Source organism: Fukomys damarensis, unplaced genomic scaffold (assembly GCF_012274545.1).
Source record: "Fukomys damarensis isolate Sample0158 unplaced genomic scaffold, DMR_v1.0_HiC HiC_scaffold_11, whole genome shotgun sequence".
Lineage (NCBI taxonomy): Eukaryota > Metazoa > Chordata > Mammalia > Rodentia > Bathyergidae > Fukomys > Fukomys damarensis.
The window spans coordinates 14392438-14417036 of NW_022900923.1; the positions used below are offsets into that span (position 1 = coordinate 14392438).

Below are 24599 nucleotides of genomic sequence, written 5' to 3' on the forward strand. Positions count from 1 at the left end.
CCCGCGCCCCGCGCTTCTCCTATGGGCGTCTGCTGGGCTCCGTCTGCGGTGCCTCGGAGCGCGGCCGCGGGAGACCAGGCTGGGACCCCGCTGTGGACTATATCACCCCAAGGCGAGGGAGAGACCAGGGACCCGAGGAGGAGGCTCCATCCCGTCATTGCAGGTACCAGGCTTGTCACGACTAATCCGCCACAGGCAGACAGACAGACAGAGACAGACACAGGGTCTCTGAGTCCTGACCGTACGGGGCGGGTGGGATGCGTTGACTTTGTTCCCGGCTGATCCGTCCCGTAGAAAGCGAGAGTGAAGGTCTCCCCCGAGCCTCCCGGGTAATTATACCTGCCGGCGTGTGTTCCGGGCCACCAGGTTTACACCCCTATGGGATGAGCGGAGTGGAAGCAAGGACCTTTAAACTGGACTGTATTCTCTTTCTTTCAAATACTCTCAATACCTGTTTGTTGTCAGGCGACCCAGAAACACCTCCGGCTGACTTCCATTACTAGTGAGGACCTAGAGCAAATCCCACACGGTCTAATTATTAGAAAGCAGTCTTTAAACATTTCCCACCTACCTAACAGAGCAATAACCTTCCTTTAGGAATGCAGCTACAGCCGACTTGGACATGGTTTTGATTTTTAAGGAGTAAGGGACAACGTGGGTTAATATCACTGGTTCGATTCGCTGGGGTTGGAGGTGAACAAGAGATAAGGAGCTAAATGAATTTAAATGTGACTGTTGGTGATTTTTCCTGTGTACTTTATTTTTTCACCTTATTTATGAGTTAAAAATGCATTTTAGTTGTTCATTTCCAAACAGGGTGAGTTTCCAGCTCTCATAGAATAGTCCATTAAAAAGTTAGGAATTGGAGAGCTAGCTGTCTAGTAAATTTGATACCTGTAAGGGGATATCATTTTTTAGGGTGATTTTATTAAGCTGGTAATGTTCTGCCTGTTTCTTATTTCTTTTATATTTTGAGGTGAAGATTTTGTTAAAAAACTTAAAAAGAAGAGCAAATTTGTTTTCCATGGGATTTCACCATGTTGGATTCACAATTTTGAAAACAGTTATGTAATGTTTCTCCCCTGATAATTATTTGTGATTAAATTAATATTGCTTAATGAGTTTGATCTTGCCCTGGAAAAGCCAGAGGGGACTGAATAAAGCTCAGTTAAAAGATTGTTCTTGCTCTGGGCAATCCCCATGTCCCAGTAGTCAATTGCTCTGAATCCCTATAAACGGTGCTTTTTCTGCAGTGGAGACTACGTGTTGGGATCCTAGTTCAACAAGACCCATTCACTGCAGCAGGTGCAGGAGAGTCAAGTTTGTTGTCCTCAGTCTAAATGACACTGTTCTCAGTGGATCAAACCCATGCCCTTCCTAATTCACACTCCTCTTGCCATTCTACAGTACTGGGTTTTCAGAGCAATTTTGTGTCTGGCCAAGGCAGATAAGGTACCACAATGGAGGATTTATGTTGGCTTTTTCTTTTTCTTTTTTTGTCAGATTAACATGTTCCTTTGTCATTAAGGGAAATGCCAAAAAAAAAAAAAAAGAAAGAAAAGAAAAGATAAAAGAAACAGGTAAAAGCTAGCTATATGGCCCTGGAATCATGAAAACATCATGGTTTGCCCATTCACAGGTGTGAATTATTTAGCAAAGTATTTTTAAAAATTGTGTCAAAGAAGAAAAATGGCGAGTACAATATTATATTTCGGAGAGAGCATTTTAATTTTATAAATGAATATTTTTCTTTACAGCAAAAAGGAAACTGCTTATAACACATTTATCGATTCAAATAAATATAAATCACTTGACCCTACTAAGTTTTATTACTAGTGACAAGAGTAGTTTTGCATTATTACGAGGGTTGCCAATCTTCTATAAATATCTGAAGCAAATTGGAACCAATTTCTCTCTTACCATCCAAACTCTGAAGCAATGTTGGGCGTGTTGGTATTGACTGGGCTGAATAAATTCACTTTGTATAGACTGAGACACAGAGGGCTTTTCAAGGGTAAATATAAACAATAATTATTCACTGTTTTGTGGAATTATTCTTCATTGAGAGAAGTAGGTTCATTTGTTACAAACCTTAGTATAGTCAACCAGAGCTTTAGGGCTACAAGTTTGGCAAAGACTAAACAAGGTACATGCCCTTAAGTCTCCTTAAGGTAAATAACTCTTCTGTAATGCTCTTCCGGTGCACGGGAATGGTAGGAGCCTGAGTCTGGGCCCTGAGTTGTTGATATGGAGAGGACTGGCCTTCCTGGGTCAAGGGCAGACACTGAGAGATTGCAAAAGGGAAGGTGTACAGCAGATTAGGCCAGCCACACTTGTAGTAGTGCAGTTGAGCCAGGTTGGAGATGTGGGCTCAGTATTAGGACCCTTTAAGTATTTAGGAGCATGATCATGAATTATTTCAACCAGGAAACATGTGCTCACTCCCCTCCCTTCCCTGTATAGAAAAGCTTTGGATCCATGTTTTTCCTTCTATTTTCACATTTTTTTTCTTATGGGGGGGGTCTGGGAAAAAAGAAGAGGCAGGATCTATCATGTACAGGTGCAGATTCCCTATGATGAGTGTTATAATGATGTATATCTAAAACGTACCAATAAATGCTTTGCTTCAAAACAAATGTACCCAGTTTTGAGCTTAAGATGCATTTCAAAAGAACTAACATGAGACAAATTGTTCAGGAGGAATGATGCGCAATTGTAAATTAGACCTGTGGTATCATCTACTTCTTCGATTAGTTGTTTCTCTTGCTTCTCTTTCTACCACACAGCTCCCTTGTCTTTGTGACTGAGACACACTGACCCAATAGTGTGTAGAATTAATTTTGATCAGGTAAAGTCTTCAGGCTCTTCATCTCAACACTAATGCACAATTTCAGCATAATCCCTGTTACCACCACTTCTAAAAGGGAAGATATCTTTGCTTGGCCAGCACATTGTCAGGGCCTAGCCCTTGGTGGAGCACTGATTTGCAGTTGGAGTTGATTCTCAGAACCACGTGGGAGTTATGCAAATAAAGAATGACAGGGTTAGAGAACAAAGGTCTGAAGTGGATAGTATAATGATGGATGAGTATTCGTGTATCCTGGAGTCGAAGGAATAATGGATTGACTTCCTCAAATCAGCTTCAATTACATACTCTTGCTGAGATGGCTGGGATATTTTCAATACATTCCTCTGCGTTCACAGGTACAGCACACATAGGTGTGGGCTTAAAATCAATGCATTTGATGTGCTGTCATGTTCCTGCACATGTAGGCCAGGAGAGGGCAGCATGCAGACTCTGAAAAAGCAATGCCTGTACTTGACCATGAGGCAATGCCAATCTTCAAATGACTCAAAAATGTCTGTCCAACTGTATGTATATAACCTCCTCCTATGGAGAGCAGAGTCCAGAGTCTGAAAAAGGCATACACCATCCAGAGGGATTTATTTCTAGTTTTCTTTCTGTAATTGATGCTGCCTGGCAAAATTAGGAAAACGACAACCTACTTAATACTGAACTCTATTTCCCTGTCTTTTTAATGAACTTCACTATTTGACTCTACTCAAGCAGCCTTTATCTTTAGTCTTTCAGGAGATAGGTGAGCAAAAATGAAACAGCATACAGGGAAAACAGGAAGAGAAGTAATAGGATTTCTTGAGTTGGTCCCCCAGGGGTAAATGTTTATGCTGTATTTGGCCAGTAAACCTAGCCTTGAAAACATGGCTCAAATACAAGTTTACAGAAACAAGAATACAGTTTATCCACCGACAATCACTTATACCTTCAGAATCCTAGAAACTTGGATTTCAAAAGAGGAGGGCTGGCAGAGTTTCTCATAGGGTTATCTGGAGACTGAGACATGCTAAAAAAATAGGAACAAGTCTACCTCTCAGGAGGTCACAGATGACTGAACGTAGGCCATTGTAAATCCAGTACAACTCTCCTAAAACTCACAGGTAACAGGCTGCTGTCTTGTGCTGTTGTTACGTTCAGAGGTGAGCCATATTTAAAGTGCAAACTACAGCACTCACAGAAGTGAGAATTAACCCTTTTAAAGGAGAAGTCCTCAAAGCGCATTGAGGTCTCTTGAGAGGTTCACCCTCACCTAGCTAGGTTAGAGATGCTGGCCCAGGAGCACCCTGGTCTGTGCTGTCTGCAGTTCCACAGTCCCACTGCACAACACTGAATGTGAAGGGCCTGGGATAATGTTCAGAGCTGGGCTCTGGAAACCACATTTGAACGACCCAGAGCAACAGCTTTCTGGGAGAGGGAAGGCTGAGGTTACACATGAGAGAGGAGAAGGCAGAAGGCACATTGGCCTGCAGATGGTCCCAGAGGGGAGGGGAAGACCAAGAAGACTTCTCAAGAAAAAGAGTGATTCTGAGGTTTCCGGGGTGGTGGATTCCAGGGCTCTCAGGGAGCTGGCCCCAGGGGGTCAGCAGCTCTTGTGCACGAATTAGGCCTTGAAAGTCCTGATGTCTGCTTTCTCTGGTGCTACTTACTCTGCTGGGAGGTGTAGTGTCCTTGAATAAAAAAGGACAGGTTTTGTTTTTTCTCTCCAGGACAAAGTCAAGATTGTTTGGTGTCTGGGAGGAAAGGGCTGCCAGTGTGTCTCTCCCTTTTCAGCCAGATTAGCCTCTCTGCACTCCCATTTACTATCTAAAACTACACAGGTCCTAGTGATGGGAAAGCTGGGATGAGCGTGAGAGCTTCACTCAAGGTCACCACAGAACCAACGCTATGCTGTAATGACAGTGCTTTAGCAAATAAGAAAGAGAAATAAGTCCTAGACTAGAGGGACAAGGGTGGGATTGTACGATAAATCACCTAAAGTATAAGGTCAAGCATCTCCATTTCTAGTTTTTATTGTAGCACTTCTCAACTCTTTTTCCCATAATCAGAGAAACTTCAGGTTCTTTCTGTTTTTTTTTTTAAAGATTACTTTTCATTTTAAAAAAAATCTTATGAGTGAAGGGGAAATTCCTTGGAAGTTATGTCACTGATTGAGAAGTACAACAGGGTAAGCTTGATCATTATGATCTGGCTGATGCAATAACCTTTATAAGAAGATAACATGAGGAGGGCCCGGGATCTAGCTCAGTGGTTCCTTGCAAGCACAAGGTCCCGAGTTTGATCCCTAGTACCAAAAACAAACAAACAAAAGATAACATGAGGGCATGTTTCATTAAGGAGCCATTTCTGAATTATGAGTGCAAGATAATTAGAAACAAAGACAATAAATGACTTCCTGAAAAATGCTCTTGAATGGGGAGTTTTGAAGGACATGAGGCTAAGAACACAAACATTTGCAAATGTGACTTTCACGGTATGGATTAGTAGCAGTTCCGATGTACAATTCTCCTCTCCTATAATTTATTTAAATAATGAGAGAAGGGGAAAAAGACATGCTGCCTAGGGGGACGCTGGGTTAGCTCATGTGAAATGCTAAGTTGACTTTGTCTAGAACAAACACTGTCTGTGTTTAAAATACTATTCAACTGGGCTGTGACTGCAAGGGCCGAAAGGAAGCTAATCTTATCATCCTTGGAAAACTAGCCTTGTCCCTCTGAATGCAATTATAACATGAACACTGGTTAATGTGGTATATTTTCTAACTATAGTAGCAGCATTTTGGGAAAGAGGATCAATGCATGACATAGTATGTTAATAAAAATCTAGCAGCTCTATAATGAGATTTCTCTATGAGCTGCCTTTACTACTAATCTAAAAGTCATCAAATTTTCAAGTGATCCTTAATTTTTTCATACCAATCGTTTGAAAAATTAAGATTTATCTAGCATTTGTTGAAAGCATTCCATGTACCAAATTGCAGTAGACACATTTTTTATTTGTTTCCATCTTTACCACACCCTGAAAGTTTTGTTTTGAGACATTCGATAACATTGCATAGCTGAGAATATAACTAATCATACAAGCATGCATTAACAGATATTGTTGAGCTTCTTCACTGTGTAATAGTAATAAATACTGTGGTTATTGCTAGCATAATACAGAAAGATATATTCATAATCACTCTTGCATTGAGTTTCCATGTAATCCAGTCATTCACATATGCGCAAATAATAATAAACTTTTCTATAACAATAACCTATTAAAAAAATGGTTAAAATGACACATGTGATTTCAATCTTGATTGACTGAATATTGACTGACAGATTCATATTCAGAGGAGTATAAATAACTGGTTGTTTTCATCCATATAATAGACTATAGACACATTTTAAAAAATACCCTGAAAGAGCTGGGGATTTAGCTCAGTGGTGCCACCACCTGCTTCGCAAGCGAAAGGCTCCAAGTTCCATCCCTGGTACCAAAAAAACAAAAACAAAAACACAAAAAACCTCACCCTTCCACTTGAGAGCCAATTCAGTCTGTATCAGTTTTAGCCCCACTGCTAATGGCATGCCCGATGCCTAGAAGCTGTATCCTCCACCCAGAGACCACTCCTAATTGATCCTTATGAAAAATTTTGAGTAGTACAGAAATGTAGCGCTTCAACACACATATTCAAGTCTTCAACCACAAAAAATAATATGAAAAATATACTTAAGGTTTCTCACTTCTGACAACTCAGATAATATAAACTTTAGAAGAAGTAGGATAGAGACATTGCTTTGTTTCACAAGATCTAACACTACTAAGGTACTTTTTTACCTAGAGGGGAGTTATCTGATTATTATGAAAAACCCTGAATGTAAGAAATTCAGGGAACATAGGACCTGTTAACGTATCTCCCACTCTCTGCCAGGGCCTCCATTCTCCCCCTAGTTTCCTCTTGACAATGAGAGATGGGAGGGTACCACAGTGCTTCATTCCGGCCCTGAACATAGTTCCACATGCTTTCCTGTGTCAAAATAGGTGACTCAAGGATGACTACTTGTTGAACATGTATAGGCATTATCTAAACTTTACAAAAGTCCTACCTGATATCATCATTATTATCCCTGCTTTACAGATCAGATTACTAAGATTTAGGGTTTTCAGAAGGTCACACAGCCCAGTACTTTGCAGAAGTGGGCCCTCTTCCCACCTCCCGTACTGGTGGAGTTGGTTACATGTACACAACACATCCTAATTCTCCCTTCCATTCCCTTTCCCTCTCCTCCCACCCGCTCTATCTCTTAATTTCTTTCCCATTTGAGAAATATCTATCTCCTTACTTCCTCTTATCTATCTTTTATTTTTCCCATTATTTATAATTTAGCTTTCTCCCATAAAAGAAACCATGTAACATTTTCGCTCGAGTGTCTGATGCGCTTCACTTACCATTATGACTTAAGGTGTATCCATTTTCCTGCAGACGACTTACGTTTATCTTTATTTATGGCAGAGTAGTACTTCGACGTGTATAAATATCACATTTTCTTTGTCCATTCATCTGCTGATGGACGTATAGTCTGCTTCCAAATCTTAGCTAATACGAATTGTGCTGCTATGAACATGGGTATTCATGGGTCACTGTTGCATGAGGACTTTTTAACTTCTGCGGGGGGAGACAATTATAAGGATAATAGCTCAGTGAAATGGAATTTCTATTTTTAGTTTTTGAAGCATCTCCATACTGACTTCCACAGAGGTTTTACTAGTTTACATTCCCACCAACAGTGTAGAAGGGTTTCTTTATCCCTACAGTCTCACTAGCGTGTGTGTTATGATTTGATTTTTTTTTTATAATGACCATTCTTTCTGGAGTAAGATGAAATCTCAGAGTCGTTTTAATTTGCATTTCTCTAATGGCCAGGGAGTGATGTTAAGGATTTCTTCATGCGTTTATTAGGAATCCATACCTCTTCTATGAAGTGTCTCTTTATTTTACTTGATTGGGTCTTTTATTTTGGCAGGTCTGATTTTTTTAGTTCTTTATATATTCTAGATATTAGTCCTCTGTCTCAGGAATCAGAAGTGAGTTTCAAACCCATCTCCTCTATCTTTTCTATACTATACTGTGCCTTCATTCACCTATTCATAAATATTTATTAAGAAAATATGGTCCAATATGCAAAATATGTGCAAGATTATAGGTTATAATAGTGAAGAAGACAGGCTACCTTAACAAGCTCAATACTACTTGGAAAGACAAACAATACCCAATAATTATAATGATGTTTGAAATCCACATAATTATTTTTGCCCTGCTATCCGAGCTAGTTGACACCTTAAATCTGTTCATTATAATAGCCAAAATCTTTTCTTTACATTATCTCAAGAACTTTCTCCCTTCAGTTCAGTATGGCTTTATTCTTCCTTGTCTACTTATTTTTACATTTTTCACGACATTTCAAACTTTCTCTTGAGGACAGAGTGTAGTTTCATAGTTAAATTTTGCTGTTCAGCACAAAAGTTGTGGATAATGAACTTTATCTTATCTAAATCTTCTGATACCCCGGTGCGCCGAATGTAGAGCTGAAATTTGGGAGAGCTATTACCTGCCGGGAATCATGGCCTTCAACAAGGTTTAAACACACATGCATCTATCTGAGGTAAAACAAATGACATACTTCATCATTTATCCTCAGAATCTTTTCCTTTTTGCCTTGTGTTACTTATCTTTTGCATCATACTTCCTTGACTATTTTAAATGGTCCTTTTGGTAAGAAAGTCAGCTTATTAAAATCAATCCCCTTTAAAAGTCATATTGTTTAGGCTTTGAAATACTAAATCAACTATCTTGACATATTTATTCCCAAGTAAAAGAAAATTTATTCATTATTAAAGGATGCCAAAGTGTCCCTGCAAGTTTATTTTTCATTCCTGTGAGATTATGTGGGCTGGTCACAACAATCTGGAATGTATGCTAACTTTCTAGGATCACTGAAAATTAACAAATTCTTGCTCATGCAGAGGAAAGTGATAAGGCTATTTGAGAAGCAGGATAGTTTAACAGGACTAAAGTTTCCTCTGTGTGGTTTTCAGAAGGCAGTTTTTAAAAACATCTCTCAAACAAGTGTTCTTTTCTGTGAGGGTGGGGTATATGAGAATTCAGGAGAATTTGTGTACTTGGTTGGGGAAAAAAATTGCATGTTGGAGGTTCTACTAACCAGTAACTGAAATGTCACATCCCCTGCAGTTACAAATGGAAAAACCTATAGTAGTATTAGCAAAACTGCATCTTTGTCATCAATAGAAACCAAAGTCCTGTTCATATCACATTCCACCTTATACAAATATCTCAAAAGACCGCTTACACTTATCACTACTTCAAAATTGCGGTACATTAAAAAAGGCCATGTAATTCTTTATCATACTTTTGCTCTACATATATGAAAGAATCTTATTCTTTTATTAATATACATATATATCTTTAATATGATATGCTGTCTAAATTTTTTAAAAAATTATTTTGAGGTCTGAGGATGTAGCTCAGTGGTAGAGCACATGTTAGCATGTACAAGTTCCTGGGAGAAATCCCTAGTTAACACAAAACAAATGAAACATTATTTCAAGAAATCTGTAGTCTTCAACACACCCAGAATTGGTTCATGAGGTATAAAATGTTAAAAAAAACTTCACTCAACAGAGTAGTAAATTTGGCGAGTTAGAAGTCAGTCTTTATTAATACCTGCAGTTGCCCTGAAAGGAATAGGTCACCTTGTAAGTCAATCAAATTTGTGCTAGAGAATCAGACAAACGGGATCTCGTTGAAGAGAGTCATCCATCTGTTATAAAGTGGAGCCCTTATAGTACTACCCAACACTGAGGCTCTCTCTGGTCAAGGCAGAGTGAAGAAGAGCTTGAATTTGCACTGTATTGAGCCACATGGCTTCCTAAGAAGGAAGAGTCCCTTGGGGCATAACTCATGCCCCACATTTCTATATTTTAACTGGTTGGTCTCAAACATGAGTTCTTGTAGAGTGGATGAACCGGATGGTTGCAGGTGGCCACCGTGGATCAGATGTAGCTGGTATCTTGAAGAGTCAGAACCTGTCTGCATGGTGTTCCACTAGTAGCTTCATGCTCCGTTAGAATTCTCTTTCCATGTTCTTTTCTTCTCTTTTGTGCTGAGCGCTCCTTAATTTTTGGTGAATAAATGAATGAATGACTTTGTGGACATCACTGTTATTATGAAATCAATGGCCTTATACATTTTTTTTAGTTAAGGAAGAAAAATGTGAGGAAGCCTAGGTCTGACTTTACTCATTTTAGATATCATCATGGGGTGGAATGAGGGGGAGCAGCAATCTTATGCTACAGTGCTGCATTCCAGACTACCAAGTACACAACTATAAACTTCAGAAAAGAATCCTGGTGATGATAAAGCAAGCAGCCTCTCTCTCATTCAACTCCATGGAAGCGTTGACAGCAAATAGCTTTCAGCATTTCTGGAGTCTTGGCAGGCGCTGGAGGTTTCTGGGGAGGTAAAGTGTTTTATTTGGGACTTATGCTGAGGCAGAGCGAACACCTCCAAGATGTTCCTACAAATGCCTTCTGTATTCTGCTATACTCATGGAACTTCTTTTGAATGGCATTGGTTTTGCTAACAGTGAGCCTGAAGGAGATAAGAGAGGATTTGTCTGTCACACGCTATGTAGTGTAGGTATTTTAACACATTTTATTAAGTTCTTGAAGTCAGTTCTACTGCCCATATACTACCAACGAACCGTGGAGGCTCGCTGTGGTCCAGTAAATCCTCTAACTTCCTGCAGTCAGTAAGTGGCTTAAAGTTCATGGGAAAAACAAGACATGTATGTAAATAACAAGAGCACGAGGGAAAATGTGAACACATAAGATGTCTTGAGTGTTGGAGGAGGAAAATGTTACTCCCAAGGAGGATCCTGATCTGCTTCTGTAGGGCCTGGGCAAATCACAGTATGCCATTTCTCATGGTTTCCCTTCTGCCTTCTTTACCCCTGACACTTGTTTGGTGTTTGATGTCTTCTAACTCCTAGAATGTTAAAGTCTAAAGAAGTAACTTATTTAGTATCCTCATTTTACAGCTATGAAATCCATAGCACACAATATTTCATGCGTTTCAAGACTGCAGGCTAGTTTGTTGGACTAGCATTAGAGCCGGGTTTCCTAATTCATCCTTGAGACTTTCTGCTATGCCTGGCTCCTTTCAATCATTTGCCCCGAGGATGAGCCTAAATCATTGGTACACAAACTGTTGCAAGACCAATTTTGCAAAAGTCCAAGGTGCAGGCTACAGGACATGTACCAAATTTGGAGAGAAATCATTTCTCTTTGAGGTAATAGAAAAATTTCGTAAGAATGCACAAAGTGTGTTATTGTTGTTGCCGAATAATTTTTCTTACTGCTCACTGCAATGACAAATTATCCTAGAGGTTGGATGACTGAGACTGAGGTCCATTAAAATAGTCCAAATTACCTGTAGAAGCCCAGCATGATCCACAGTTTGTGTGACTGATAGAGTAGCAGTGGGACCCTTTGGCCCTCCTTCTTGGGTTTCCAAGTATTGTGGTATTTTGTTTTGTTTTGCTTTGCTGTTTTTTGTTTTTCCCTTCTGTTTGGAACAAGAGATTAGTATGGAGTTAGATAGTGTGGGAGAAGGTCAAGCCTGGCTGGGCCAGGCACGCGTCACTCCTGTCTCTGAGCTAAGGAGACCTTACTAAGACTGAGTTAACTCGTCAAAGTGCATAGATCCTGGTCCAACAGGCTACACCTCCGCTCCTAGTCTGTGACTCCTTCGCCTCGCCCAAGAAAAATCACTCCGCCATGTCTGGCCAATAAGATATCGCCAAATGTTAAATGTTCCTCCCATGCTCTGCCCCCCTGGCTCCCTATATAAGCCTGTGCATTTCCTGAATAAAGCGGAAGCATTCCAGCAACTTCCCAGGGATGTTTCGGCCCCTTGCTCCCTAACCTTGTTCCCCGAGCTGGCTCGCAGACAACAACAAGGTAAATCATTGTTGTGATACCTGCATTCAGATTTTTTCCCCACCCCCAAGCCAGTGTCTCTATCTGGACACTATACCATTTGGAGTGGTGCATTCGGCCATGCTTTGAATCCCTTTAAGGAGCAAATGCAGCCTCAGGACAGGATTCAGGGAGGGAAATGAGTCTGTGTCTGAACCCATCCAGAACTTTTCCCCTCCACTTGTCACAAGAAGGTCATTCCCTGGAAACATCATCCTGCCAGCTGGTGTTGGTATAGTGCTGCTTCTGAACACTCTTTCCCCCTTTTATTTCTAGAATTATACATCCACATAACCAGCCCCTTTACCTGGAAGACTCCCTAAAAATAGTAGATACATACTTCAGATACCTCTATGGGGTGGAAGGAAGGAGAGATGGATGGGTGGATGACAGCATCCTCACAAATAGTGTCCCTAGAGGACAATGAAAGTCAGCAGCCAGATGGACTATTCACTGCAGAGCGAGTATTATTCCTTACAGAGACAAGCAGGCATTTGCCTCCAGGGAAGAAAGTGGTAGGAAGCAGGGCAAACATCATGCAAAACATTCAAGGCACAAAAGCCATATTCCATGGCTACTTCATTTTTTGCTTGCCAGCCTAGTCCAGCTGAGGTTATGTGCTGCTGACTTCAAGTAACTGCACTGTGGAAGATAAAAACAACTTCTAATAACAAGTTCTTTTTTTTTTTTTCCTCGCCGGTCCTCAATAACAAGTTCTTTTTATCCAAATTTGGAGCAAAAATTCTGAACTCTACTTGGAGCTGAATAAAAGAGCAAATGATGTCTGTATAGGCACCACACAGATTTGTAAGAAGGAAGAAAACAATTGTCAGTTGTAAAAATATCTTAGGTCTTTGTAAGGGTGGTACATACCCACAGGTGGTTTTTCTATAAATGATTATTCTTGGACTAATAGAAAATTCACGTTTATAGGGATTGTACATTTTTCCAGATTATCAGTGTAGCGTGCAAAATCCCATAACTTTAGAAATCAAAAGATCAAAGGCACAGAGCTGGTTGGGGTCTTTAGACTCACCACGTACTACAACAATAGTTTGGCTACCAGAAGTCCCTTTCATGAGAACACAGAAGTGTACTTTTATTATCTCCAAACTGCACCGTGAAAGCTGATATGCATTCCTAATTCTTATATTAGATATTCCTGTTGTTTCTTGATGGCAGTAAAACTGAAGATTGTATTCATATGATTCAAACATTGGCTGATTGAGGCTTGGAGTTGTATAGCTAACATTAACTGCAGGAATGTTGACTTGATTTTCAGTTGCAAATGACAGCCAGAACCATCAAATAAACCCCCAAATATTTATTGAGGTGGCTTCTGAATATATTAATGTGATGCACAACACAGACTTAACAATAGCACTAAGGGACAGGAAAGAATTTGTTCCATCTGTGTAACTCCCTCAGTAGCTGGCACAGGGTAACTGCCTAGAAAATGCTTTGAGGACACGCGTGCGTGCGCGCACACACACACACGTACACACACACACCCACAGAGTGATACATTTAAAGCATGTATATTTGAAAGAGAGACTCTCTAATTATTTAAATATAACAAAGTCAGAGTTCTGATTTCTATATGTTCAACAAACATTCATTGAGTTTCTACAATGAGCCAAGTACCGGGAATTTAAAAAAAGAATGAAGTTCCTTCCAACAGACTTGTAGGAGAAATAAACTTGTAAGCAAACAACAGCAGTATTTAACAGTGAGGTCTACCTCTGAGAAATGAAAGGAGAATAGGGTGAAAACAGGCATCCGAATCACTCAGTAGTTTAGCACAGACTGTGACACACACATCCCCCTGGAAGACATGTCGTGCTTGTTGTCCTCGGAAGTATACAGCTCTCACACATCATATTTTCAGTAGTTGAGTGTTATGTTGTGATAGTACAGCAGCTCTGCTGTGCAGTTTGCTCCCCATTCCTTCAAGTATTAGTAAATGCATACAGTAGGCAGCAACTAAAGTATCTTTCTAATTTTCTCTCCTGTGACTCAGGAGTTGCCTTTGGCACTGTATCCTGCAAGCTTTGGCTCCTGTGTTTTGTGGCATACCAGAGGCATTGGTTTCATTCCTGGCTTTCCCTGAAGGACTATAACCACAATCATAAAAAAAATTTTTGGAATCCAGGCAAGTCACATTCAGGTGTAATTCTTTGGAAAAAAAAAAAAGGATTTTAAGAAGGGAATGTGCCAAAGTAGAGTAGTAATACTCTGTTTCTGATTTCATATCTGGCATTGGCTAAATTTTAAGGTCACAAGAAGGAATGGCAGAGTAGGCTCATAGTTTTCAGCCTTTATTTACTTGTGCACCTGCCAGAATGCAGGATGGAGAAAGTGACTGCCCAAAGGTCAGATCCCTGTCTTTTTGTTTTTTCTGTCTTCCAAATATGCACAAGGAGACAACTAAATGTTTGTTTTCCTATCAGACAATAATTTGGGTACATCTATGTGACTACAGCCAACTGAATTGAAATCCTGTTTCACAACAGGGACTTACCTGAGTGCTTTAATCTGTGCTCAACAGCCTGAGATGGCATTAAAAATAGGTCACCTTGCTATATTGGGCAGGTGACCTTTGTTAAGTAGCAAGTGGGACAATAAAAATTAAATTATCCTTCTATTGTTTTGCATTTCCCTAACTTTCCACTGGGAAGAAATGGATTTCTCAAACACTGGCTAAGCTTTCCCCACATGACAAATATATGAAATAACTGATTACTAAATTCAGAGTTCTACCTTGTACACAAATTTTAAAAAATTCATCTCAAGTGAATTTAGGAATGTCATCAATACAATAGTGACAATGACAATAAAAGTAATGCCTATCAAGTCAGAGAGAAGAAGAGAACAACCTAACAATAACTGTTGTCATAATAGCCACAACGTATTTAGCGTGTACTGTACCAAGAACGGAGGTAAATCTTTTAAGTGTATTGTATGTAAGCCTTAACAACAACCTTGTGAGGAAAGTGTTATTATCCTTGTGCTTAAGATGGGGTGTCAAGTTATTTCCCCTTAGCAAAATGAGGTCCTTTGCCCGTCTGCCCCCAAAGCTGTTACTCTTCACCTTCATGCTACCCTGTGACCTGGGAAGGCCATTGGATGTTTTATAAGCACTTCAAGTTGCTTAATTTTCGTAGTAGACTTGAGAGTTAGGTATTATTATTACCCCCTTCATACAAATGAAAGCCCAAAGCCACACTGCCAATAGCAAGAAGCCAGAATTCAAAGCCACACTGACTGCAAAGCTTGTGCTTTCCGTCGACTCCATGTGCCACCTCTAGACAATTCCAGGAGTTACCCTGATTCCCAGATTGCCTTCCCAGTGGTTGTCTGCTGCCTGAGATTCCTTTCGTGGGAATTCATTCCCTTCATTCCATGATTTGGAGTATGACCTGAAAAGAACACCCTGCTGGGATATTTGAACACTGACCCCAAAAGCCTTGGGCTGCCAAGATCTGCAGAGGAGGCAGTGGGTACCAGGAAAAGTGAACACAAAGAAGTGAAGGCCACCCCTAATAAAGGAAAGGAGGTTAAGAAAAGGAGACTGGAGGTGATGAAGAAGATATTCACTTCACCTTTGTTAGGGGCCAACTGCATGCATATTAAAATCTTGTGTGTGGATAGATAGATAAATAGATTTTGCCATATAAACATTACAGATATATGATATATAATGTATTATATATTCTAGTAACCTCATATATATTATGCATGCATTGTGTACATATCTATACATATGTGTGTATATATGTATATATATATATATATATATATATAGAGAGAGAGAGAGAGAGAGAGAGAGAGACCTAGTTCAGAATCTACACATTGAATTTCACTGTAGTGTTCCCTGAAGATATGATTTATTAGTCATATGCCAAATAATATATATAATCTTTGTTTTTTCTGAGTTCTTTCTCTTATATCTTGTTTTGGATTTATTGCTAAATTCTCAACTCTTCTACCACCTAGGATTATTCCAGCACTCATTCTATATGGGAGGCAGAGTTTCCCATTCAATTTTCTTATCCTCTTAGATTATATATAATATTCATCCCTAATTTATTTCTTGGAAAAAAGTATAAAGAATGACCCAATTTTCATCCTTTTATTCCTTTATCAGCTGTACTGATGGAGCATTTTCTTTGCACAAAGGCCTTCAATTCTGTGCAGAAATTGGCTGCTCCCAGCAATGCCTGCTGAATGTGGTATGTGCATTGCTACTGAGGAGCTTAATTTCTGGGAATCAAGCTGATGAAATTCCTCTCAAAGTCCTGGTGACCATACATTCATCATCCAAACTAGACTGCTTTTCAAAGAGAGAAAGAGGGTGCTATTTGTAATCACATTAGGGGGCAGGCAGTGGCCTGGCCATTGCAGGGCAAACAAGGACAAAGAACAAGGGACACATCTGTTCACTAAGGTAGTGTCAGCCCTTTCAGATAGCAGAGTCCTTGTCAAATCACATATATCATTTAACAGATATCAAGAACAGTTACATCTGTCCATTTACAAGAATGAGAATCCACTGAGTGCCAAGCTGAGGCTCGGCTCTGTTGAAGATTTCCCAAGGAAGCTCACAGTCTTGTACAAAAAGACACATGGGTGACACACGTTAATAACAGTAATAGCGCTAACCACCATTCACGAAGAACTTTCTGCTAATTGACACACATTCTGTTAACTGAGTTTGTTCATTGTCTCATTCACTCTTCACCAAATCCCAATAATCAATAATGCAATTGTGCTGGGTTTTCAAATCAGAATACTGAGACTCAGCTAGATGAACCTGTTCTGGTTCAAGTTCCAAAGCTTGAGTACATAGCACCATACTTCTCCGCTTCCCGGTAGAGGACACCGAGATCCATGTCCTGTAAGAGGTAGGAGCCAAGTGACAGTGGACCACAGAGAAACCTCATACCCTTCCCCGTCATACATCAGGAACCCAAGAGAAAGGAGCTTCTCAGAGGAGGTGACACCTCCGATGGGCCTTAACAAGCACCCAGAATGTCCTCAGGGAGCAGAGAAGCAGGAGGAAGCATTGCAGACAAAATGCTGAGCCTTACACCTGGGCCGGGAGAACACATCTCTCCCCTGCAACACCAACGTGTAAGGGACAACACCGAACTGTGTGTTGAAGGCTCCCTGTCTTTGCAATAAAGACCAAGAGAGGGACTAAAGTCATCAACATTTTTGAGGGACATAAATACATGATCATGTGCAGAGTTGTGCTGTTCTTAGAAAGTTCGCATTACATTTCAGAGTTGTAAGTTTTCCATGTTATGCATCCAATGGAGGACTCCATTAAGGAAGACATCAGCAAATCCTATTTTTCAGATAATATCAAATCTTGGAGTTCCACCTGTTTGAATTTTGAAGATAACTAAAAAGCACAATTTTAACTACTAATTAAGTTTCAATATTTTTGGTGCACAGATTTTCAAAAAGTAAGGTAAATAAATGCCCCAAATATGAAAGACTATTGTTATGAAGATATCTCATGATGTTCACCCACACAGTAAAAATTTGTCAAGACTATTTCTTAAAATGTGATGAATTATAATCTCATAGTTATGAGTGCATTTCACTCTAGAAATCATAGGATTATTAATTAGTAATATTTCATATTCCAGGTGAGATTTAATTTTCAAAGTCATCTCAAATCAAACCTCCCTAACTTTATACATTAATATTATATAAACAATTTATACACTATTTAAAGGTGTTTTTGGTCCCAATGTTAGAAAGGAGTATCTCTCAGCTATAGCCTCAGCCTTTCGAATTCTTCCAGTTGTAGCCTAAATGGAGGTTCCTGTCACTGGCTTTTATGCCCTTGGAATAAGACTGGAAAATTTTATAGTCAATTGAAGGACCATTGTCTGAAAACCATATTCAAACATTTTGAATATGAAGTTCTTCATATAGTAGAATTAGGATCCATTTATTTCCCATCAAAAAACCCCATAAACACAGCCAGGGATTTAGCTCAGCGGTTCAGTGGCCTGCCTTGCAAGTGCAAGGACCAGAGTTCAATCCCTGGTACCAAAAAAAAAAAAAAAAAAAAAAAATTCATAAACAGCACCATACCTTGCACTAAATCAGGAAATCAGATTGCTAGGAAAGGTACTGGCTTACTCTTTTGGCTACTGGAGCTCTTTCACAAGCAGCTGGGTGACCTCTAAAAGCCCCTTCCACTTCAAAAATCTCCCTCATTTTTCAGAAAATGATGACTTCTGACCAGATCTTGGGCAATCCAATCCATGATCATCTGCAAAAGAGCAATCCATTTCCAGGTCACTAGGAAAATCACCAAGCGTAGCATTTAGTTGAAATAATGGTCAGAAAATATTGGAGGTAGGAGATGTGGAGAAGAAAGAACAAAGGTACCAAGAAGAAATTCTACCTAAATATGATATATCAAATTAACATGAGTCAGTAAATAATGCCAAACATAGAAGATATTCTGCATACACGCACCTGAGGTTCCAGAGTCCTCGATCACAATCACTGTCAACAGATGCTGATTAATTTACTTGGGTCTATCTCTGAGCAGTGTGACATCTTTCCAGTTTTCTAACAAATTAATTATACTTCATTCAATTCATTCCTTTAACAAGTACATATTGAGACCTTATGTGTAGTCATTCTGCCAAGCTCTGGGAAGACCCACGAGGGTGGTAACTGTCTGATCCTTGGTCTCGTGGAGCCAAGTACAGTGGTAGGGAATAAGAAATAAACACTTAGAATAGCAATAGTTAATGCTGCCAGTTGCTCTGTAGGGAATAGCATACATATCACTTTAGGGTGGGCAGAAAACTCTTCTTGGAGGAAAGGCCCAGTAAAAACATCTATTATGAGAGCCCAGCAGAATAAGCACAAAATCCTTGCTCTAAGAAAGCACAGGTCCAGGTTCTAGGAGCTTCTGTTAGACAAGTGTGCTCCTAGCTTAGTGTGCAAATGGCAGTGGGCCAATCTGAAGATTCACTTTGAAGCTGGAAAGAAGGCAAGCGCTGGATGATGTACCAGGACCATACCCCTGTGTTACTCTGTATAAGTTCTATTCTGTTTTAGATGAATGGCTGAGTACAGCACAATTAAGAGCAACTAATAATAAGTGTACCTTCAGGTAAATGTCCTTAAAATGTAGATGTAACTATGACACTCTCCTGCTCACAGACCATTGTTCATCAAATCAAAGAAACTCCAGGCATTAGGGGAAAGTCCTTTCCCACATAATCATATGCACGTCTCTTCCACCTCTGCCCATATGCCTGTGAGCCAATCCCCTGAACTCTGCTTGGGTGTTTTGTTTGCATTTTTCTGCAAAAAAAAAGAAATGCATTTTCTATGCTGGTGCTGCTCCTTTCTCCTCCTGTCCCATACCAACATCCATCTGTTGAAATCCTACCCACTCTTCCAGACCCAGTTTAAAGGCCACCTGTTCCAGCCAGCCTTCATTTCCCCCTCTGCTAGGACTTCTTTCCTTCCTCTGTCCTCCCAAAGGACTTTGCACCTGTCTTAGAATGCTCACCACACACTGTTTGAACCATACCTATGTCTGCACATCACTGTCCTCCCTAAGTACAACCTACCAAAGTCCCACTAGTTGGCAATTGTTGAGGTTACAATCTCAGGTAGGGCCCTGTAGAAACAATTCACCTGCCGGTGCCAAGAAAAAGTGGAAGAGATACATGCAAAGTAACAGAAAGAGGATGAGAGGTGGAAAGTAAGATCGGGAAGGAAACATAGGTATTATGCAAGTAACTGCAGTCCAAAAACAATAGCATTTGTTTTGCTTCTTTCAAGAGAAGTGAGCACATTTACATAAATTTATTGAAGTATGTTTGTATAATTGTTCTGTTTTATTATGATTGTTATTCTCATATTGTGAATAACTTAGGTATTAGACTTTTTTGTAGGCATGTATGTATTTAAAAACAATATATTTGGGTTCCATACTGTCTGACTTTTTGGGCAGCTACTAGGAGTCTTAAAATATATTTCCTGAGGAGGGACTGCTGTACTCTGACATTTTAACATTCAGACTTTAAATCAGGCAATGTTTTCATCCCATCTCAACTTCACTTTTGGCACATGAGTGCCATTTGGGAGAGGTTCAGTTACCTAGTCAGAAGGCATTGGTTCTGAGGCTGTTTCCATCTCTCATTACCTCATGACCTGGCCCACACATGAAACTCTTACACTCCAGAAGTCAACAGTTTTCCCATGTGAAAATCAAAGAGGGCCCGCGATGTGCTGTTTCCCTGTCAATGCAGAAAGTGCCATCCTGATGTGAGAGGAGATCGTGTGCTGCTTAAGCACAGGGGTGCCTCTGGGAAATGCATTGTAAGGGCCTTTGTCACTGTGGGACATCATAGAAAGCACTTTCACAAAGCTAGACGCTTTGTCCCGACCCAGTCAAGGGATGCTGACAGAACATCAACCCGCTGTTTTTAAGATTTTTTAAAAAAAATAAATAAGTAGAAGTACACTCTAAAATAAGGATGAAAAGTACACAGTTAATATGTGAGCTATATAGTCACTTATAGTCATTATCAGCTATTTTTACCGTTCCTGTGTGGGTTCATGGTATACTTTTATATGACTGACAGCACAGTAGACACCAGCATGATGACAAACAGAAGAGATGTGATAGATAAGCTAAAAAAGTATGACAGCTACATCCTCACTAGGAAATAGGCAGTTTTAAACTTCATTATAGTCTTAGGGTTATAATTTGCGTCATCATTTTTCCCCGAAACATTGCTGTGCTGCGTGAATGCATTTCCGTTTGACGATGACATGATTTCCCACAATCCCCCAACAGCAGCCGCAGGCCACACCCGCAGAGTCTCTGCCGTCCGGTACCACAACAGGTGCCAGCGTTTGAGCTTGCCCAGAGCAGACATGAAGCCAAGACTGCCGTGCAAGCAATGCAATGGAAAGTGCAGGAGATAATGGTAGCTGCAGGAAGAAATGGTCAAGGAACAAAAGGAAGGAAAGCAGTCAGCAGACGTTGCATTTGAAGCCAGAAGTCAGTTGGCAAACTGAATCTAGTGGGGCATCACGGAAACACAGGGAAAAGTACACCGCCCACACACCCTGCCTAGATGCGAAGGCGGAGATACCGCTCCAGCCCCACCTGTCAATCAGTGGTTAAAAGAGTTCTCCTGGGAGGAAGTGAACTCCCAGGCCTTTCCAGCAACCTGTGCTCACAGGCACAGTGGTTCCAGGTGGCAGTTTGACAGCTGTCTTCCATCGAATAGGATGGTGCTGGTCCTAGAGAGCCAGGGCAGAATGAATAGGAAAGGTGAAGAGATGGTGGGGTGAAACTGACAACTTCTGCTCCAGCGAATGCACCTGTCAAGCCAAAGACGGACAACCTCCTCTCCAACACTACCTGAATGGGGCTCAAAAGTTAAGCACCGGTAGTTTTTCATTCACAATTAAAAGGAAAGTCAAGAGGGCCTGCGATTTAGCTGAGTGGTTGCCGCCGCCTGCCTCGCAAGCACAAGGTCCCGAGTAAGAAAAGGAAGTCAAGCATTTTGCAATATATCTGGATTGACGAGGATGCCATTTATGATAGTACATTTCAACCTAATCTAATACATCCATAGTTTATATCTACATGAAGTAATACAATGCAGATAAGAATATTGTATTTACACAAAAACACTCATGAAAGTGAGAACCTGGGTTGACAAATTTTTGGAAAAATGTATGCGTATACAAACATGCATAAAAGTCTGGAAGGAGGTATTTATATACACAGTGCAAATTTTAATGGGTTATCTTTGGGTGGTAGGCTTCTCAATGATTTCCATTTCTGCTGATCTGTCTTTTCTAATTTTTCTCTAATTGATCCACATAATTAAGAAAGCATTAGCTTCAGAATAGGAAAAAAAATCAAACCTGAGCATAGGGTCAAATAATCCTGTTAGAATGTAAAATCATTTCCATTCAGAAATGTCTTTATGTTACATATGGTTTCAAAAATTCTGCACTGATTGCTTTGCTACCTGATAGATATTAAGTCCTTTCTCTGTTTTGCCACTGCAGTCTGTCATTTTTAGTTTAATGCACTTTCAGTAGAAGAGGAAGACTGACTGGGACTCTGGAAAGGCATCTCCAACCATGTAGTTTCCTGGCCACAGGTATTTTAAGTCGATACTGGATGCAGAACTGAAAGCAACACTTTTGAACTTTCTTCTGTAAGAGCCATTTTATTTATAGCAACATAAATGCCTTTTCATCTCTCCTGGAAGGAAGCAGCTGACCTAACTGATCACAGTTCTGTAATCTCTGTGTGTTATCACCATGTGGGTATGGAGTGTGGTTATTTGTTGTTTTCTTTTGGGGTAGGGGACCTGGCTCCTGGGTCTTCCCTGGCTCTTCTCCCCAGCTCCAGCTCCTCCCTTACACATCAGTGTCAGGTCCTAGGTATAATCTGTACTAAGAAGCTCATCCTGGACAAGCATCTGCACTTGGAGAATTCACCAGACACCAAAGCGGCGTAAACAAAAAGGAGGACCATTGCTTTACGGTCACTCAGTGAGGAGTCCTTCTAAAATCTGTTTGTCCTTCACAGGGAAGGGAGTCGGCATCCATTTCTGCTAAGCAGTGATGGGAGAAAGTCAAATTAGATTAATTACCTAGAATAAAAATGGACTTGTACTTTTGCTAGTAATGGATTTCTAGTCCAGGCAGCTTTACAAGTATTTGTAGCATACTAGTTCTTGGCAGATGATAGTGGTTAGTGAGCAAGTAACTCTATCCTCTGGAGATGATTTAGCTTTGTCACTATGTAGTAATCTTTGTCTTAATGTTAGGTTGAGGCAAAGAAAATTTCCCTTTAAATCTACTTGTTCTACAGTTTCTAAAGTAACTTGGAGAAAGGGCTTTTTTTGGCTGTAAGGTTTTTGTGGATTTTGTTTGCTTTTTATTTTTTTAGGGTTGGGTTCTGAATTAAATATAGTAAAATTCCTTTTAAACTCAATTTGAGCACCCTAGTGGGGAAATGGCTCTGAAAAGGAGCGCATCAGCTGAAAATTCTTTTCAAATGTTCAAGTTCCTGCACTCTGGGCACAGCGTTCTTCAAACCAAGGACTGGGCTCTTTCCTAGGAAAAGAAGATCACTATGTTTTGTTTGTTTGTTTGTTTGATTTTGATACCAGGGGTCAAACTCGGATCAAACTCACGACTGCCCTTATGAGGCAGGCAGTGGCACCACTGAGCTAAATCCCCAGCCTTAAGGTTACTATGTATCCATTGGAAATTTTTAAGGAGATCCTCCATTAAGAATTTTATTTCTTTAATCTAAGGCTTCAGTCTGCACTAAGTACATCTACCTTAGGAGAAATAAGCATATTTTATTCATTTGGTGCAGTCTTTCATGCTAAAAATTTAACCCTTTGGTCACAGCTGAGTCCCAGATGACAGTTAGTCCAAGGCAAAAAATGAAAGGCCACCTCACCTGCCCTGCCTTGCCCTGGCAAGAGCTGCAGAGTGTTTGTCCCCTGAAACCCATCACCCTTCTCACTTCCCTCAAGTCACCCTGGTCCCAGCAGTGATGTAGGTCAGACTGATAGAGCATTTTGCCTATAGTGTCCAGCTCAAGTCTCACTACGAACGGGAAATCTTCAAATAAAGATGTGTGGCTGAAAGATGGACTAAGACTCAGAGCTTTTCTGAGGATGAGGTAGGGTTCTAGGGATTGAACCCAGGGCCTCACTCATGTGAGACAAGCCCCTTGCCACCCAGGAGCAACACCCAGCTCTAGAGCTTCATGTTAAGGCCACCCTCTGCTCTTTTTTCCAAATGGAAAGGATGGTGGAAAACGATGACGACAACGCCACAGTTCTCATCAGAGTCCTGGTATCAACCTGTGTGGAGAAGGGGAAGGCGTCGCCCTGAAGGGTGCAAGGCAGAGGTCAGCTTCAAAATGGGGTGGGCGCAGGGAAAATGGAAATGGGAGAGACATAGGCAGAAACAGAAGGAAGAAGGTGATTTTGAAAGTAGGATTTACATGAAGCATATTTGGTGATCAGAGCATAATAATAGAATATCAAATTGCAGAGGCAAATGTAGCTCTGCCTTCAAAAGAGGTACTGAGAGCCAGGGATTTAGCTCAGTGGTTCTGCCACCTGCCTCACAAGCGCAAGGTCCTAAGTTCGATCCCCGGTACCACAAAAAGAGGCCCTGAGGCTAGGTGCATTGGTACCACTGCGTGCAGTGGAAACCAACTCCATGGCTTGATTAGGGAGGGAACAGGGGAATCTGTCATTGGTTATTTGTCATATTTTTATATTTTTCCTAAAGTGTGGCTGCATTTTTATGTGGTTAGATAACTCCGAAGTTTACTGAGGCTGAAAATATTCTCCTTTTCTTTTTATCCTCTTTTTTTCTCCATGAGATTAATGCATATTATACTGGAGATGCAACTTTTTTTTTTTTGCAATGAATTATTTCCAAAGTGCCACCGCATTCCAGAAATTATACTTTCAAGTTGTGATTGAATGTAATTATAGATTACAAGGCAAGGTGCCAGGAGATACAGGAAATGATGTTTCTTAGGGTTCACTCAAGTGAAATGAAATCTTAAAATCCCACAAAAGGTGAATTAGAAGGTGTGGTAAGCAGGAGAAAGAAAATGCAAGATGTTTTCAGAAAGCAAATACAT

The 24599-nt window shown here is 40.4% G+C and overlaps 1 protein-coding gene across 1 annotated transcript in view; it reads left to right on the forward strand.

The window, feature by feature from the left end:
* Positions 1 to 8: 8 nt before the first annotated feature.
* Grem2 (gremlin 2, DAN family BMP antagonist) overlaps positions 9 to 24599 on the forward strand; it is a 94067-nt gene continuing 69476 nt past the window's right edge. Inside the window, exon 1 of the mRNA XM_010605851.1 lies at positions 9 to 163. The gene's annotated coding sequence lies outside the window, so the exon portion shown is untranslated. The remainder of the gene's footprint in view (positions 164 to 24599) is intronic.